The 18,877-nt window shown below is 38.8% G+C and overlaps 1 protein-coding gene and 1 long non-coding RNA gene across 5 annotated transcripts in view; both read left to right on the forward strand.

Moving 5' to 3' along the window:
• Positions 1–18,877, forward strand: part of LOC138136921 (beta-1,4-glucuronyltransferase 1) — a 118,049-nt gene that overhangs the window by 41,283 nt on the left and 57,889 nt on the right. For 3 of the 4 annotated variants that reach the window (XM_069056227.1, XM_069056226.1, XM_069056229.1), the window contains one exon: positions 8,987–9,025. The gene's annotated coding sequence lies outside the window, so the exon portion shown is untranslated. Of the gene's footprint in view, positions 1–8,986; positions 9,026–9,961; positions 10,099–18,877 lie in introns of those variants that run through there. The other variant, XM_069056230.1, reaches the window with a different exon arrangement.
• LOC138136338 (uncharacterized) lies at positions 1,918–7,565 on the forward strand. The gene is made up of 2 exons (XR_011161261.1): positions 1,918–3,714; positions 3,768–7,565. It is a non-coding gene; the product is annotated as an uncharacterized lncRNA (long non-coding RNA).

Below are 18,877 nucleotides of genomic sequence, written 5' to 3' on the forward strand. Positions count from 1 at the left end.
ATGTGTTTTTAATACCCGAACAGATTAATATTTCAAGAGCAGGGTCGGCGTGTTTACAAGAGAGCTTTCACCAGAAGAGTTGGAAAAAAGAGCTGTCGCAGATAGCGCGTGAATTATTAGGAGGGACAATCGAACTGGTTGCACAATGGGTTGAGGTCTGGTCGGATGGTCGAAAGGCGACCTTGCTCGATTTTTATTTGGATTTGTGTAATGAGCAAATGCGGTTAGGTCGGTGAGGCGAGCAGAAGACTTGAACGGTGAAGGACTGTGCGTCACAGTAAATAAAAAAATTATTTTGGAAATTGGGGAATTGGAACGCTGCAAATCGATTGTCATTGTTGATGAATCGTGTTCTTTGCTGGTCGGATTAATTAGAGTGGTGCAACATTTTTGAAGCCAAATAGTTTCATTGAAGAAAATGGAAAATGCTGACTGACATCTTAACACGTGGCCTTACTTAATGTCGATCTAAATGTTAATCAAATCTTGTACAGATTATTATCAAGGTTGGTTGAATTGGAGGAGAATTTAAAACAAACCATGCAGGGACTTATCTCTATTTGTGCAAGATTTTTCTTCGCATACTTTGACGGAAAAAAATCTACGACTGTTAAGAAGCTGTACTATATTTTACTAGTTGCTTATGGTGAAAAAAAAAAAAAAATAACCAAGTGAATGACGTTTATGTCAAAATTTACTAAACTTCAGCCAACTATGTTTTATGATTTTTAAATAAAAAAACAAATATCCATGTTAACTTGGGAAATGTATTGTGGGTTGCATTTTCAATTCCGTCGGGCTCATTATTACTCATGAAATACCCTGTATATAGTTTGGGATACCCAATATGTTTTTTTTTTAAATTTCTAAATACATACCAATTTATTTTAACTTTGCAGATACCGGGTGAGTGAGGTTTTACCGCCCGCACGATTAACCCTATTAAAAAATTAGTAAAAATTACGAAACTTTAGGGTTACATTCCTTTGATATAAGACCTCAAATGTGTGTAATCAATTTTCCCTGATCACTTAATTCAGAGTCATAAAATTAAAAAAATCGATTTTGAGTAAAAAAAATTTTTTTTCGTACACGCTCATAATTCACAATTAATTCAATGAACACATTTATGAAATTCGCATCAAATGATAATTATTCCAATTTTAACATTAAGAGCGAAAAATGACCAAGATTTACAAACTGCAGTGTCGTAAATAAATATCTCATTGTTGGGAAACATCTGTTGACCACTTTTCTAGTAATTCTTAAGTCCCTGAAGGGTACCATAAACAACCTACGTCAACTTCTTTTGTGGAACTGACCGCCCAATTTAATTCATAGCTAAATTTTGCACTTGTTACAGTTTTATGATAGCACCCTAGATTTTCAGATTCGACTATACAAACCTTATATTGTTCAAAAGCTTGTCAAAAAAGCTTTCGACCAGTGCAATAATAAAAACGGGGTGCCATTTGAAAAAAATGAGTTTTTGACATTTTTAGTTCGTTATGTTTAAAAAATCGCAGTAGGCATATACGACTGAGCAGGTTGTTGAGTAAACACTCAGCAGATGCGGCAAACATTCAGAAATCAAACAGCGTCATTCATTTTAATTTATGTGCAACGATTTGGAAGGTACGAATTTTCGAAGGGACCTCTGCAATTCGAAATTCTGGTAAAAAAAGCGCCACTGATCAAAAACGATGGCAGATAAGTAAAAACGACCTGTATAAATTTGATTCATAATTTAGCATAGAATTCAAAAATAAAATCAAACTGGGTAGGTTCCGTTTAAAAAAAACATAACTTTAGTGTTTTTATAATATTGAGACACACTGTATATATACCGCAATATTTTCCGAATGTGCAGTAGAAGCGTCGCTATCATCTAGAAAAAAGTAAAAGTTGATATTGTGACCAAAAAGTGGCCAGTGACAGCTCCGGGCTCTCAGGGGGTTTTCGGGGCATAGGGCGTGGGTTCGGATTATAAAAAAATGGGCGCCAGGCAGCTATTGTCTTGAGCTGGTTGTTAAGCTTGTCCAGCTGCCGGGACAAGTGCTCAGTTTCTCGGATGCTTCGGAGTCAATACGAAAGAACTTAATTCCTTGCGAATTAAATAATTGGTTTATTCAATTTTTGTCCAACAGTCCAGGAAATTCGAAATGCTTACTTAAGTGTGCACTGGTCCGTGGAATTGGCAACGTTACTCTACGTAATTTTGTTAATTGAAATTTCGAACCAGTTCACATTAATGATCTTATTCAATACCTTATTCTGGTCTTATCAAGAAAGCTTTCCTTTACAGGTGACCTTGTAACTTATTTGTGAATAAACTTAAAATTAATACAACTCCGATGGAAAAAAAAACGAAAGGAAAATCTGTTGCATGCGTGAAACAAGAATGAAGCGCAGTCTTCTGCTTTCATAAATTTACAACGTTAATTTAACATCGATTCTATAATTGAAAAAATTGCAAATTTACTGGAAGTAGAAGAACTGCTACTAATAATTGAAATGTGAAATTTGAAAACTTGAGCTTTGTGAAGTCTTTCTAAAAATTTGAAATTATTGAAATGCGAGATTTTTACAAATTGAAACGGTTCTAAATATTGAGAAGCGGGATATTTGAGGCGTTCTTTGATTTTTCGCAAATCCGCAATTAAATTGTGCGACTTATCTTACGCCGGTAACGTGGTGTGACCTTGACGATTTTCTTTAGTCCTTGGTGAAACGGTACGTGGTCCGATGACCTTAATGGACGGTTTGCGGTCTGGCGACGACCACTCTGACGAACGATGTGGCGACGATCACCCCATATAACGATAGTCCTGGTGAACAATCACCCTAAAAGCGACGCGGCGACGAATGACCCTAAAGAATAACGTTCCTGGTCCGAACTATCGCCCCAAATAACGATGACTGGTCCGGCTGACCCTAAAGAACAACGTTCCTGGTCCGGCTGACCCTAAAGAACAACGTTCCTGGTCCGGCTGACCCTAAAGAACAACGTTCCTGGTCCGAACTATCGCCCCAAATAACGATGACTGGTCCGGCTGACCCTAAAGAACAACGTTCCTGGTCCGGCTGACCCTAAAGAACAACGTTCCTGGTCCGGCTGACCCTAAAGAACAACCCCTTTCCGCTGAAAGGGGTTGCTTCTCGATAATTCGAAGGAGGACTTTCCGGTTCTCCTTCGCGGTACGGTAACGGTAATCTGGCTCGAACTACCCCTCTATCTCGCTAGATGACGAGGGGTTTCTCGACCACGGCAAAACGGTAAACGGTAAAACGGTAAATCTTCGGGCTCCTCGACGGCCCCGAAGGCTGGCAGCGCCGGACGATAAGCGCCATGGCGTTCGGCAATCCACCCACAGGGATGATTGCGGATCCCGAACGCCACGCACGTGATTCGCAGCTCGCGACTTGCGGCACCTGCCGCCCGCTCGGCGGTCGCCGACCGAGTCCCCTTTAATTTCCGCTCGCGATCGGTTTTTTTTTTTGGCTACCCCCGGCTCTAGGAGATCAACCCGAAAGATCTGGACCTTATTCCGTTGGGCGATAAGGCGTCCCGGTTATTGTACTGACCGCGCATCTTGATGACAACTTCCGGCGATCCTACACTTGCACGCTAAATGACAGATGGTCGAACATGGCGCCGGTTTGTTTACGTTGGACTTCACCGATCGAAAAATCCGGATGTCGAAGCGGTAATGTGTCGGTGAGTCCACGCGTAACACACGATAGATGTTGACGGCAATTTCCCGCAGGATCTCAAAAGGTTGGACACCACAAGGATGAAGGAAGAAGGTTAGGGAAAAGAAGAGAAGAAGATAACTTTCCGGCAAGTCACGGGAACAAAAGGGAATCGGAATTAACTTTGCCGTACGGTTACCCGAGCTGAGAAGAAGAAGAGGAAGGATTGAAGGAAAAGGAAAGGAGAAAGAAGAAAAAAGCGAACGATGAATAGATAGGCCGCAGCTAGACAGCCTAGAGGCGTGAGGCCACCTCAGCCTAAAATTTAGGGGCTAACATGTGTGATTCCAGCCGCCCCAAAACTGGCTGGCACAAAGACTCTACAATGAAAACTCTAAAGAAACCGCGAAAGAAACAAACGAATACCGAAAGTGAAACTGAAAGCGAAACCGAAATAAAACTGAAAGTGATCCGATAAACAAAAATGAACCCTGAACCGATAAACTCAAAATGAATTGACTGACGGCACAAACAAACTGAATTATTTCGAAATGAGCGTCCCCAAAAAAGGTTACGGCAGGGTGGGCGCGTCGCGACGTCATATGCCGTGCGTTGTGTTGCTTGTTCCTGATCTTCGAACAGCGATCTTATTGTCCCGCGAGCATAAGTAGGACCTCTTGGCCTCCTACCCCGGCCAAAACGAATAGTGGCACTTTGACCTGCTACACTACCCCCCTCCTCAAAAAGAAAAAAGAAAAGGTAACGCGGTTGCCTTTTTCTTTTTACACAAAACGAAGATGAAGTCTTCTCAAAAACGTCAAAATTTGTTCAATGGAAAAGTTTTGATTCCGCCACAAAATGGCTAGTTGATATCTGCGCGTATCAAACGATTGAAAACTGAATCTCAATGTCAATTAGTACTTGAGTACTGCGGTATGATGTAAGTCGAATTCGGGATATGTCATAAATGGGGTTTTTCAAATAAACTTTTCCTGAACAAACTCCACGGTAAAATTTTTGGTCTCGATCATTTCAAAAAATTCGACAAAAAAAAATGCAACGCAATTTTCGCTGCAGCGCTCGAAAACGGAAAGTGAAAATGCGACGAAGCGTTTTCCACGATTCCACGGAACGTCATCCGCAAAAAAATCGCTCATAGAGACACTTGGAGGTCTTCGAGTGTCTGACCTTGACATTGGCGAAATGTCCACCGTTTCTCCGATTGTGCGACAAGGATGGAACTCAAACAAACATGTCACCCGAAAAAGTGTTTCGCAGCGCGATAACGTTCTCAAAAAATTTCTTATCTGTGAAGACACGAGATAAGACTGAATACAATCCGCTAATTTTCTCTGCAAAATTCCTGCTTCTCTTACACGGTAAAAAAATTGAAAACTGAAATTTCTCTGAAACCCAAACCCAAAGCTCCGATTGTTGAACAATGGAAAATCTGTGATCTTGCCAAATCTGTAGTTGAGTCACAAACACGATAAACAAAGCTGAATGAGCCAAACTGACCAAATTTGCGGAATTCAAACGAGGAAGCAAAATCGTCAAAATTTGTGACTGCTACAAAGTTGACAAATCACACCCCTAACAAATCGCGTCAAAATTTGTGGCGGCTCGATTGACTTGACAGGCCCTCGAAAATCCAAGCGTCAAAATTTGTGGCTGTCAAATGCAAGCGAGCCCTCGAGGCCCAAATTGGTTTACAAATTTCGCGAAAATGAAGATGAGCGATAAACGAAAATTTGTGGTTGCTCCAAAAAGTCGGGAAATCGGGCCCCACGTTGTGGGCGTCAATATTTGTGTGACCAAAAAGTGGCCAGTGACAGCTCCGGGCTCTCAGGGGGTTTTCGGGGCATAGGGCGTGGGTTCGGATTATAAAAAAATGGGCGCCAGGCAGCTATTGTCTTGAGCTGGTTGTTAAGCTTGTCCAGCTGCCGGGACAAGTGCTCAGTTTCTCGGATGCTTCGGAGTCAATACGAAAGAACTTAATTCCTTGCGAATTAAATAATTGGTTTATTCAATTTTTGTCCAACAGTCCAGGAAATTCGAAATGCTTACTTAAGTGTGCACTGGTCCGTGGAATTGGCAACGTTACTCTACGTAATTTTGTTAATTGAAATTTCGAACCAGTTCACATTAATGATCTTATTCAATACCTTATTCTGGTCTTATCAAGAAAGCTTTCCTTTACAGGTGACCTTGTAACTTATTTGTGAATAAACTTAAAATTAATACAACTCCGATGGAAAAAAAAACGAAAGGAAAATCTGTTGCATGCGTGAAACAAGAATGAAGCGCAGTCTTCTGCTTTCATAAATTTACAACGTTAATTTAACATCGATTCTATAATTGAAAAAATTGCAAATTTACTGGAAGTAGAAGAACTGCTACTAATAATTGAAATGTGAAATTTGAAAACTTGAGCTTTGTGAAGTCTTTCTAAAAATTTGAAATTATTGAAATGCGAGATTTTTACAAATTGAAACGGTTCTAAATATTGAGAAGCGGGATATTTGAGGCGTTCTTTGATTTTTCGCAAATCCGCAATTAAATTGTGCGACTTATCTTACGCCGGTAACGTGGTGTGACCTTGACGATTTTCTTTAGTCCTTGGTGAAACGGTACGTGGTCCGATGACCTTAATGGACGGTTTGCGGTCTGGCGACGACCACTCTGACGAACGATGTGGCGACGATCACCCCATATAACGATAGTCCTGGTGAACAATCACCCTAAAAGCGACGCGGCGACGAATGACCCTAAAGAATAACGTTCCTGGTCCGAACTATCGCCCCAAATAACGATGACTGGTCCGGCTGACCCTAAAGAACAACGTTCCTGGTCCGGCTGACCCTAAAGAACAACGTTCCTGGTCCGGCTGACCCTAAAGAACAACGTTCCTGGTCCGAACTATCGCCCCAAATAACGATGACTGGTCCGGCTGACCCTAAAGAACAACGTTCCTGGTCCGGCTGACCCTAAAGAACAACGTTCCTGGTCCGGCTGACCCTAAAGAACAACCCCTTTCCGCTGAAAGGGGTTGCTTCTCGATAATTCGAAGGAGGACTTTCCGGTTCTCCTTCGCGGTACGGTAACGGTAATCTGGCTCGAACTACCCCTCTATCTCGCTAGATGACGAGGGGTTTCTCGACCACGGCAAAACGGTAAACGGTAAAACGGTAAATCTTCGGGCTCCTCGACGGCCCCGAAGGCTGGCAGCGCCGGACGATAAGCGCCATGGCGTTCGGCAATCCACCCACAGGGATGATTGCGGATCCCGAACGCCACGCACGTGATTCGCAGCTCGCGACTTGCGGCACCTGCCGCCCGCTCGGCGGTCGCCGACCGAGTCCCCTTTAATTTCCGCTCGCGATCGGTTTTTTTTTTTGGCTACCCCCGGCTCTAGGAGATCAACCCGAAAGATCTGGACCTTATTCCGTTGGGCGATAAGGCGTCCCGGTTATTGTACTGACCGCGCATCTTGATGACAACTTCCGGCGATCCTACACTTGCACGCTAAATGACAGATGGTCGAACATGGCGCCGGTTTGTTTACGTTGGACTTCACCGATCGAAAAATCCGGATGTCGAAGCGGTAATGTGTCGGTGAGTCCACGCGTAACACACGATAGATGTTGACGGCAATTTCCCGCAGGATCTCAAAAGGTTGGACACCACAAGGATGAAGGAAGAAGGTTAGGGAAAAGAAGAGAAGAAGATAACTTTCCGGCAAGTCACGGGAACAAAAGGGAATCGGAATTAACTTTGCCGTACGGTTACCCGAGCTGAGAAGAAGAAGAGGAAGGATTGAAGGAAAAGGAAAGGAGAAAGAAGAAAAAAGCGAACGATGAATAGATAGGCCGCAGCTAGACAGCCTAGAGGCGTGAGGCCACCTCAGCCTAAAATTTAGGGGCTAACATGTGTGATTCCAGCCGCCCCAAAACTGGCTGGCACAAAGACTCTACAATGAAAACTCTAAAGAAACCGCGAAAGAAACAAACGAATACCGAAAGTGAAACTGAAAGCGAAACCGAAATAAAACTGAAAGTGATCCGATAAACAAAAATGAACCCTGAACCGATAAACTCAAAATGAATTGACTGACGGCACAAACAAACTGAATTATTTCGAAATGAGCGTCCCCAAAAAAGGTTACGGCAGGGTGGGCGCGTCGCGACGTCATATGCCGTGCGTTGTGTTGCTTGTTCCTGATCTTCGAACAGCGATCTTATTGTCCCGCGAGCATAAGTAGGACCTCTTGGCCTCCTACCCCGGCCAAAACGAATAGTGGCACTTTGACCTGCTACAATATCTTTAATAACAAACAAGTTATGGAGCTTTTTCGCATCTCTGGGACACCTGTATGTAGTATAATTTTCTTTGTCACTCACGATCGAGAAGCTATACTGTTCCGTTGTCAATTCAGGTCATCACTTTAATGCCTATCCAGTTTTTCTCTTCGCACTAGTGTGTAAAGAGATTTATAAAACAAGTAGTCAAATCAAATCAAACATTTTGGAAACATACCGATAATTAAGGATGTTGTTTTTAAACAAACAACGAAAACAAACTTTCATTACTTTAATTACAGTATTTACAGTAATTTATTAGATGGTTTATTGATTATCAATTCGGGATCTGACATTTTATAGAATTGATTAGTATTCAAAGAACATTCTTTTTTACTGGTTGAACGTTGAAGGGGAAAAATATTGTACGATAGATACTCGTGTGAAAAGTGCGTTTAAGGCACTTAAGGTATGAATTAGAGAACGGGAGTTCGAGTACGTTAAGTATGCAGTTTTCACACTAGTACCATAAATTTGCTATTAGGAGTCCTAGGTCCTTTTTTTGACTTTTTTTTAATAAAAAATTGACTGTGTTGAAATATCTCTTGCATCTCTGTTAATTTTACAAATATTTCTTTTTTATTTCTTAAGAATCCTTCAAAGCACCAAAGAGGTCGAGATTTCTTTGAAATATTTTACTTCTCCTATACTTTTTTGTTGCATTAAAATATGTTTGGCTTATTTAGTTATAAAAAAATAATAAAGCGCTGTCTTTCCAGCGCTGCTGTTCCACCTAAAAATATCCAACAATACAATTCATTTTTGACACCTTTTCAATACCTGCGGAAGTTGCAGGATTTAGTTTTGCGAAGCTGAAACATCCGTCAGGCGAACAATTTAATCTCTATCAAATACCTAGAACCTGCCTCAGCCATTAGAAGCTCAGATAAGCCTCGCCATTTATCTCTCCTGACTATTTTTTTTATCTTTTGCAGACGAGCTCCAGCCCGGAAATTTGACTTGTAGCCCAAGAGGTATGTAAGTAATTCCGTGTTAACAGTAGCCGAGCGCACATTCTGGCCTTAGATGGTATTTCATTTACGACCAGCTCCGCGTTGTAACACTTTTTTCAAAACCCGACTAATATGGACAGTTTGCAGTTATCGAGAATCTTTTTGTGTCCAACTACCGCCGTCTAATTAGCTCCAGCCCATCCTCGTTACGAGTTTTCGGTACTAATTTGTCGATGACCACGAATGGGCTTTTTTCTCCTAATCCGCCAATTATTTACGATTATCGTGGTTTAATTGCGGATTCATAACCGTTGTCGTTGACCGTTACATCGCGATGTGGGTTACCTTCGTTTTTCGATAATTATTTGTGATGGTCTGTTGTTGCGTTAAACTAATTGCATTCGTGTGGTGTGGATCGATTCTGCACGGTGCAACTCCCAAAGTAGATTTGTTGCAATCGTGATTACATTGGAATTGGTGCAGTAAAGGTCAATGAGTGCAATTTCGGGATGAAATGGATTTGTTTGATTATTCCGGGGATGAATTGCAGCTTGACAACCTCACCACAAACACGCAAATACGATCAAGATGATGAACAGTTATTGCCACTTACAATTTAATTACACCTGATTGGTTCGTATCAGAAACAAAGTCGGTTAGCTTTCCTTTATCATTGATTGACAATGATCGTCATTTTTTTTACGAGCAGCTCAGATAACAAATCGAAGAGTAAACAACCTTCACTCTCTTTTTTACACAATTTTTCAATCGGTCAAAGCGGTTAAAATTTCTGTAACACACTTATGGTGAAATCTCAGATACAGTTGATTGGAGATTAAAAGAACGATGAGAGTATGCTCAAGGTTCATCTGAGATAAAATATTTCAGCTCGGTTACTTAAAGTAAATCATTTTTTCAATGAGTATCGTTTGTGAGCCCTCCTTTCTTCACTCCTAAATCAGTGATTGTCAATTGCATTTTTATTTCGAAAGTGAATTTTGTACATGGTGGTGAGAATGTAAACGTCTTCGTAGCATGCCACATGTGTACTCGTTAAGATATGGTGCGTTTACTGAAAAATGAAGGTGGAGGAAGTAAGTTGATTATTTATTGCAAATAAGATAATTGTGTGATTTGTGTAATTTGCGTGATACATATGTTTACATTTTACTCAATTTTACTCAACTCGAGAGATCTACACATCTAGGGCCAGTTTACAGAAGCGAAATTAAATTAATCGTAATCAAATGCGAGAAATAAATGATAATGAAGAGTCGCTTGTGAACGCACCACTCGCCAGTCCTCAGTCTGCAGAATAAAAACACAAACAACGCAAAACGTGAGGTTAGATTTGCTGATCTGTGATCTGTAATCCGTGGTGCGTTCACAACCGAATCTTCAACGCCAACTTTAAATTTAAATGAACACCCGATACGAATAGTGCTTTCAAAAGAATTATGATTTGGTAGAAGTATCCGTAATGCCTCCTTTCATAAATCATAATATCGTGCGTTCATTTAAATTTATCCTCAAAGTTGGCATTGAAGAGTCGATTGTGAACGCACTATTACGGATCACGGATCAGCTGTTTAAATTTTACGTTTTTACACGAGTGGTGCGTTCACAATCGACTCTTCAGCGCCAACTTTGAGGATAAATTTAAATGAACGCACGATATAATAAAGTTTAACATGTTTAAATCGCGAAATACGTTTAATTCAAATGAAAATTATAATAACATTATTAATTTAAAAATGCTTTTAGTTCCTAAACTAAAGAATTAGAGTTTTGAATTGAATTTTCTAGTAATATGATATCTTTTTATTGTTTGTACTTAGATATCAAAGATCAATAAAACTCTAAATTTTCAAATAATTATCAGTATTAATAGGAGTGGTTTGGTACTGTTTTTCCCTTACTAGATTTTTTATCCAATTTATTCTCGATCTATTGCCTAAACTATTTGTTCCAAATTTATGACAAATGTCAATATACTTTTTGCCGCTGAAATGGCTTGCAAACGCAAACATAGCAAATATAGCTCAATCATTTCGTCAAACTACGTGTTTAAAGGTTTAGCATTTGAAATCTTAGGCCCTTGGTGCAAAGAAGCCATCGATTTCATTAATGTCATCGGAAACCGATATATCGCGGAATCAGGCGATTCAAAATCAAAGAAATTCCTTTTCGAGAGGATTTCCCTTGCCATTCAACGTGGAAACGCTGCAAGCATTCGGGGCATTTTTCCAGATTCCGCAATATTATCGGAAATTTTTGTATTATAAAACAAAAATGTTATGTAATTACGTTATTAATATAAAGTTTCATTCTACTCTTAAAAAAAATACTTCGAGGAAAACATTTTTTTTTACCAATAATGCTCTACTTTTAAATAATAGAGAAATTATATTCAGAGATATCAAGTGCTTTGCAGCAATACCTACTCCACAAAGTTTCAAAGGGGTTCAGCTCTGTACTTGTCAAGATCGATTATTTGCAAGTTCAAAGTAATTCTGTATAAAAATATGTTTTTGAGTTATTTTATTTGGCGAGCAAGAATGTTTTTCTTGCAGCGAATCACTCCGCCTTGGTCTTCATTTTTGTGCCCTTCCTCTATATTCTGCCGTGTTCCCTGGCTTTGCCCAGGTCTTGCTGTCATGAATCTTACTTCTCCACCCCTCTATTCCTATCCTTCTAGTGTCCTCGTTTATCTGGTCTTCCCATCTTATCCTTGGTCTACCTTTTGGTCTCTCCTCTACTGATTTCCAGTTCATGATTTCTCTTCTTGTGTGCTGTGGATCCCTTCTTTGTATGTGGCGAAACCACCGCAGTCTTTGTGTTTTTACAAATCCTACTATTAGTGTTCTGTAATCTCCTTCTTCTGTTCTTCTTGGTCCTAAGATTCTTTTCTTTCTTTCGAATATTCTGAGGTTCTCTTCGTCTGTGCTGGTGAGTTGCATCGTTTCCGCTGCGCAATTCGCCACTAGCTAATTGCTGACTTATAAATTTTGATCTTTGTTGATGATCTTTTAGGTATCTCCGGTACTTCCAGTACAGTTTGCTTCCTATATTCACTCTTTAATTTCGGTGCTTCGTTCTTTTCTTTCATTCACATTCACTCCGAGCTACTTAAAATTTTCTACTTTTTAGGTTTATTTAGGTTTATTTCTCTGATGTGGTCTGTCGTTCTTCTTGGACTTATAATCTATTTGCTCTTATTTTGATTGATTTGTAAGCCTCTCTCTTCCGTTTCTTTGACCAGTTTCTTTAGCGCCGCTCCCAAGCTCCTTTTATCTCTTGCTTGCGCTCCCGCGACCTTTATTCCTCCGTCGAGTGTGATGTTAAAGAGCGTTGGGGGCAGGGTGTCCCCTTATCTGACTTCCCTTTCTCTAACTATCTCATTTGTTACCCCATAGGTTCTGGATATTCTCGCTCTTGAGTTGTCCATCGTCATTTCTGTCAGTTTGATCAGTTTCTCCTGTATCTTCATTTTCTGCATTTGTTCTTCTTTAGAGAATACTCCATAAAATATTCAAGTTTCGACCATTTTGAAAATTCAAAAACGAGTCGTCTAAAATGTTTAAAAGTGTATCTATCTTGTAGTAATCTATGCATAATTAAAAAAATGAACCATCAGGGGTTTTGGTACGCATTTTTTTTGTCAGATTGTCTAATCTCTAATCAATCATTACAAACGGAAAAAATAAAAATCCAAAATTGCAAATGTCGCTTGGAGAGCGCTTTATAAATATTAGGGGGCTTAGCGTTCGAGCTACATTATCAATTTTGCTGACTTGTTGATTTTTCTTAATACTTTTCTAGTGGTTATAGCTGTTGCAATCCCAATTTGTTTTAGGTGTTTTTTGACACTATCAAGTAAACCTTATCCCATTTACACAGTTTAAAATATTTTTCTATAGTACTCCAAAACTGCTCAAGGGGTTGCAGATCTGGAGTTACCAATACCTACAAGTCCTACAACACTAGTTGTTGGAAAGATTTAATGAAAGTGTTGATGTCCTAGATATGCACAACACAATCGAAAAAATCACCCACTTGAATTGCAAGAGAATTGAATGATTGTTATTACTGTGCTTATATAACCTAAAGTCATCTACTTACGTCACTCGAACAAATTCCTCAACATCGATTAATAACAGTCCACTTTTCGAAATTTCCTCAAAAAATTCACTTTCCGATGCCTCCCCGTCAAGTTAATTACACGAAACTGACATGACATGAAACGTTTCGTGCTGGTAACGGCTGAAAAGCTCCGTAATTACTTGCCGGAGTTTTGTGCAGAGAGTTGCGTCGGTGTTCGGGGCCTAAAACTGAATCAACTTTTATGCAGCAAAGTGCACTCTCTCTGGCGAAATGTGCTGGATTAAATTTTATAAGAATCACCGTTTCGCTGATGATGAGAAAAAGTCAAAGTTCGACGCTTCATCAATAACTTGGAAAACTCGGCGGTTTGAGATGAAAAATTGCATCGCGGCAAAAAATTCTGTTATATATTTCATGCGAGATCAGTGTGAACTGGAATCGGTGATGACAAATAAGGCTCGGATTGTCAAGGAAAAATGCGAGGCTTGCTCTTGATCCATGACATTTCCACGTTCACTGGAGTTTAATCAATAGAGAGGTGCGTTGGACATATTTAATGTCGCCCAAATTTGCAGGAGGTAAATGTTTCCGATTAGGACGCTTTGAACTTTGAGCTAATTGCTAATTTGTGAAATTGAAGAAAGATTTTGAGAACTTGGTTTGGCAACTAAGACGATAATGCTCCACTCTACGCAACGATATTTTTCTAAATACATTTTCTAAAAATAATGTTGGCGAATAGATAACAAATAATCATTTATTATAGTCATAAATGTATGTAGCAATGTAATCAATTTTATTTTATATTAATAACATAATTACATAACATTTTTGTTTTATAATTCAAAAATTTCCGATAATGTTGTAATGTTGTAATAGAGACATGGCTGGCTAGATGTGAAATTTAAAAAATCACCGAGCATATTTTATAGTTTATTTGTTTTTTTGTTTACTTGTGTCAAAGAGACATGACATCTTTAACTTCATATTTGTATATTATTCGAGACTCTTTTATTGGACAAAACACATACACGAAGGGTCTTTCGGGGACTCGTGTGATTGCCGCACTCTGCTGGCGTCCATTAACCTTCCCACTCCTGCGAAATATATCACTTTCCATACGGGTTATGTGAACCGCTAAATCTCAAGATAGTTCGACAAACTCTCATTTATGTATCTGGGTACAATCTCAGGAAGGACCAAGCACATGATCACAACTTTGCAAATTGCTTGTTAACTCATCAATCATCAACAGCGACAGACTCAGAACTATAATGAAGTAATCCAACAACATTCTAGACACAGATGAACAGTAGTAGAAGAAGACAGTGATCTAGTCTCTGATGTGTTGTTAGCTCTTGTTGAATAGAATGTAGGTCCTCCTAAACAGATTTTTGGTCAACGGAATTTGAAGCCTCAATCTCATCGTCGAAGTCTTGTTAAAGAGACCAGCTCCTCAAGAACTTCTTCTAAACTCTGCATAGCTTCAAGATAAATGTTCTTCCAAATAATAATAATACATTTAAATGTCACTTCATTCCATCGTTCATCAGTAACATATCCCTGATGTTTTAGGTCTTTTAAAAGTCTTGAATAGTTGGTTTTGCTTCATGAATTAGCTTTCTAAAGGTATAGTAGGCTTTAAAATTTGATATGACACCTTGATCTAGAGACTAAACGAACGAAGTAGTTTTTAGTGCCAGAATAAAATTTTGATGTCGGACACCAAGCTTGAAAATTAAGCAACAACAGAAGAATCGTAAGCGACAGATTTGATGTCAGCCATATAGACTTTCTACAAATCTGTCCCGGAAGATCCAAGTTTTTCGCTGAGATTTCCAGATCACAGGGAGAAGAGATTTCACACAATTCTTCAAGGTCCTAGGTTTTTCGCTGTGATACAAATATGTACTTCAGCTTCTTTGCCCCATTTGTACTCTCTCCAAGCAAAAGCAATCTTAAAACCAGTAGAAGCCAGTTTAATTCATATCACAATTTTCTCTAGAACCATCTTCCTTTACAGTCGTGGACATGACCTGTACAAGTGTAGATGCCCCTTCAGTCCCCCTAGAAAAACTAAACTTATGAAACCAGCAACAACTTGCATTACAGTTTCATTTGCTAAAGTTGAACACTCTTCCCCCCTTGTTGAAGTATTTTGTTTCTGCAAGTCTTCACTCTACACTGAAAGCAATTTTTCTAATCTTCTGCCTTCTATGTCTCTCAGTTCTTAATCTATTGCTGTACCCACAGGTCCGTTTTTCATTGACAGTGCTTCATTTTGTTGTTTGCAACTCTTCAATGATCTGAACCTTCAGTTTCTTTGTTTTTTTACTCTTTATGCTCTAGAGCATCTTACCTGTCCTCGCTTTTACCGGGAGGGGGTTAGAGACGATAAACAGATTAAAGAAGCAACAGTGATTAGATGAGAAATAATGCTGCTGGGAGAGGAAATAGTCAAAAAACATAAAAATTAGAAGCTAGAAGATACCCTACTAGAGAAAGTTTGAAACAAATTGAAGAACAACTGTTTAGACCTACAATTGAAGAAATGAGAAAAGTTGGAAGCAAAGGATTGAGGGGAGGATCTGGAAGTAGAAAGAAGAATGGGAAAAGAAAAGCATTAGAACATGCTAATGGAACCGGGTACTAAAAAATTCATAAGAAGTCAGAGGAGAGAATGGATTGTACTAGAGGCAATCTGAGATAAATTGTAGAACAACTGGATAAGAATATTAAAGAAGAAGAACAGAGAAAAAATTGAAGAAAGAAGTTAATACAACAGGAATGAAAAGAGTAATGAAATGATGAATAGAAAAATAGAAGTGGCAAAGTAATAAAATTCTATTTGAAACTAGCAGCAACTTGCATTAAAGTTTCATTTGCTAAAGTTGAACACTGTTCCCCCCTTGTTGGAGTATTTTGTCTCTGCAAGTCTTCACTATACATGGAAAGCAATTCTTCTTCCACTTTTTGGTCATTCTTCTTCTTTTGCTTGATTATTTTTGTTTGAGAATCGTGTGTTGTGTATTGGTCTTTGCTCATTACCTCCTCAGCATTTTTGATCATTATACGCATCAGCAGCTCTTCCTCTACTTCTCCTTTGCTGGACCACACTTACTTTAATATCAAAAGTCATAGTATGTCGTTTCATAACACTAAATGATTTCCTTGAATAATTTTACTCCAGATGAAGGAATAGTAAAATATTACCAAACTTATTTTCACAGCATCTTTTCACTCAGAAGGGCAGTATAGAACTGCAGCCACGAAAGACGCCAAAGACCTACTTCTTAACTGATTCAAAAAAGTTTATTAATTATTATTTAAAATTCGTTCGTCATTCTAAATGACGAAGGAGAAGAAGAAAATCTGCCGACCACCATATTTTGAGTTTAAAAAAAATGGGTTAGGTTTCAAAAAACTGAATTTTCAAAAAAAAATTAAAATTCACGCCCAACTAATTTGTTTCAAATTCCAAGCTGATATTTTTGTGGCACCATGTAAAACTTTCTTTTGATAATAAAGTACTATAGTACTTATGGTAGTACTAGTAGTACTATATGTCTTCCCTTTTCTTCCATTACACACATTAAACCCAGAGCTTTACTTTATTTAGGTTCTGATGCATTTATTCTTTTTGAACACTATGTTGTTTTTCTCCAAAATCGTTTAAATTATTGTGTACTGTTGAAGGACATCTTCTGCGTGACAGCTCTAACTGTTGGGAGGTGCAACTGTCTGGAACTTTTCCGTCAGAAAAAAGTGAAGTAAAAAGTTGAAAGGTTAGTCGTTGCGAAATAGTCCGGCGTGAATGTAATGAAGTAATCCGGAAATGCACTTAAATGCGGAAACATTCTAAGGGAATTTTCTCTCGGTTGCAAATGATGAAGCAAATCAATGGTGTATCAATTGGGGTGCAAATTAGATAATGCAGTCGGTGGTGACGTTTGCACGACATCATGTATGTGCATCCAATCGCCAAAGGTAAGCGAATCTCTGTTAGAGAACTTGTAAGCCAAACAGAGCGGTTAGTGTACTGATGCAAAACAAACACAAACATTAATTTTGCATCCGTTCGGAGAAAAAACATCTCCCATAATTGCGTTTGCCGTTGCTGGGGGTTATGGAACCATCCAATTAAAGCCGAATGCATAATCTATAAAGCGACAAAAATCTAACACCTTTACGACGAAATAATAACAAGCTTGTTCAAAGACATGTTAATTGTTATTAAAACACCGGGAGAGGCGCGCTAACGAACATCCTCGCACGTTATAATTATTTTATTAAAATATCGCCTCCTGCAATAGGATGAGACGACGCCTGCATAATTTCGTCGTTAGCGAGGATGCGTGCGTGTCCCGGAGCGATTTTCCGCTAATTAAGCGCGAAAAGAGGTACCGAGCAACGAGCGTTGTCACCGGCAGAGTCGAAAAGTCGTGCGCGGTTACTGGCTCATCAATATTTGCACATGGATTTGTTAAGGCTGCGACTGGCAGACTGTGAGAAAGTTGTAGTTTAAACAAAACTAAATAATAACCGACATAAGTAAACACACAACGTAAACGTTCGTTTACCTTCTGGGAACGGCATTAAAATCTAAGCTGCGTGTCGTGACATCATGACGGGTTGGTGGGATGAAAAGTCGGTTTAGGTCAAGTGGGGGATTTTTGGTTGCAAGTGGGGAGTGGAAAATGTGGAAAGAAGAGTAGAAATCAAAAGTGATCGTCTGCACTAGAAAAATATGGTACTTTTTTGCAACAGAACGATGCGCGAACATATGTATAAGGCAAAGCTTACAATATAGTACTGTTTTCTCAATTTGGTTGTAGGTCATAAAACTTACCACTAGCAGGTAATATTTTAAGCAGGGTTGTATTGTACATTTTTTATATTTGCATTGTATGCCAAATGGCACCCACCGCTTTCCAACCTTTTCAAACCCAACCATTGCGTCGGTTAATCACTCATAATATTCAAAAAAATTTTACGACCTTCAACGAAATTGGGAAAACAGTACTTAGAAAAATCCTATGTATTTTATCACTTTTATTTCTCAAGATTTTTTAATATTATGTCATGCCTCAAGTGTTTGATCAATTCTTTTTTCTTTTTTGAAATTTTCTTCTTAATTTTGCCTAAATTATTGAATGAAAATTTTACAATCAAGACCTAATTGAGTTGATTAATTCTAGAGATTAATTTTAGAATAGTTAATTCTGTAACATGTGTAGGAAGCACTACTTTTTTACAAGTGGGAAGTTTACACGCCCGAGTGTAGCGAGCGCTCTTTACACACAACAAAATTACAATTCTTCAAAATAGAAATTAGGTAGCATTCACTTTCTACCATCACTGAATAACTTAGATAACGAGCTAAAAATCCATTTTATTTCCATAATATGAAGGAATCCAGTTGTGAAAGCTGCCAAGTATTTTACCAAAAATTCAGAAATATGAAAAATGCTCTCTTTAGAAGTGTAATATTGATTAAAAAACAAAGTTTTTTTAAATGGTGGTACCAGCATTTTTTCCTTATCAACATCGACAAGATTTCAGAATTAGAAGAAGAAACTGTCCATTAATTCTGTATTACAATTTTCACAAAAACAACAACTCAGAGTCAAAGAGAATGCATTTTGATTAATGTTGTATCGTTTTCGTTGAATAATAGTAGATTATATTATTAAGAGTAGAAGTGAGACTTATTGTGTTAAGCCCAGAGATTGACGACCGAAACGAAGTCGAGTTTTTGTCCCTGAATAA

Source organism: Tenebrio molitor, chromosome 8, assembly GCF_963966145.1.
Source record: "Tenebrio molitor chromosome 8, icTenMoli1.1, whole genome shotgun sequence".
NCBI lineage: Eukaryota > Metazoa > Arthropoda > Insecta > Coleoptera > Tenebrionidae > Tenebrio > Tenebrio molitor.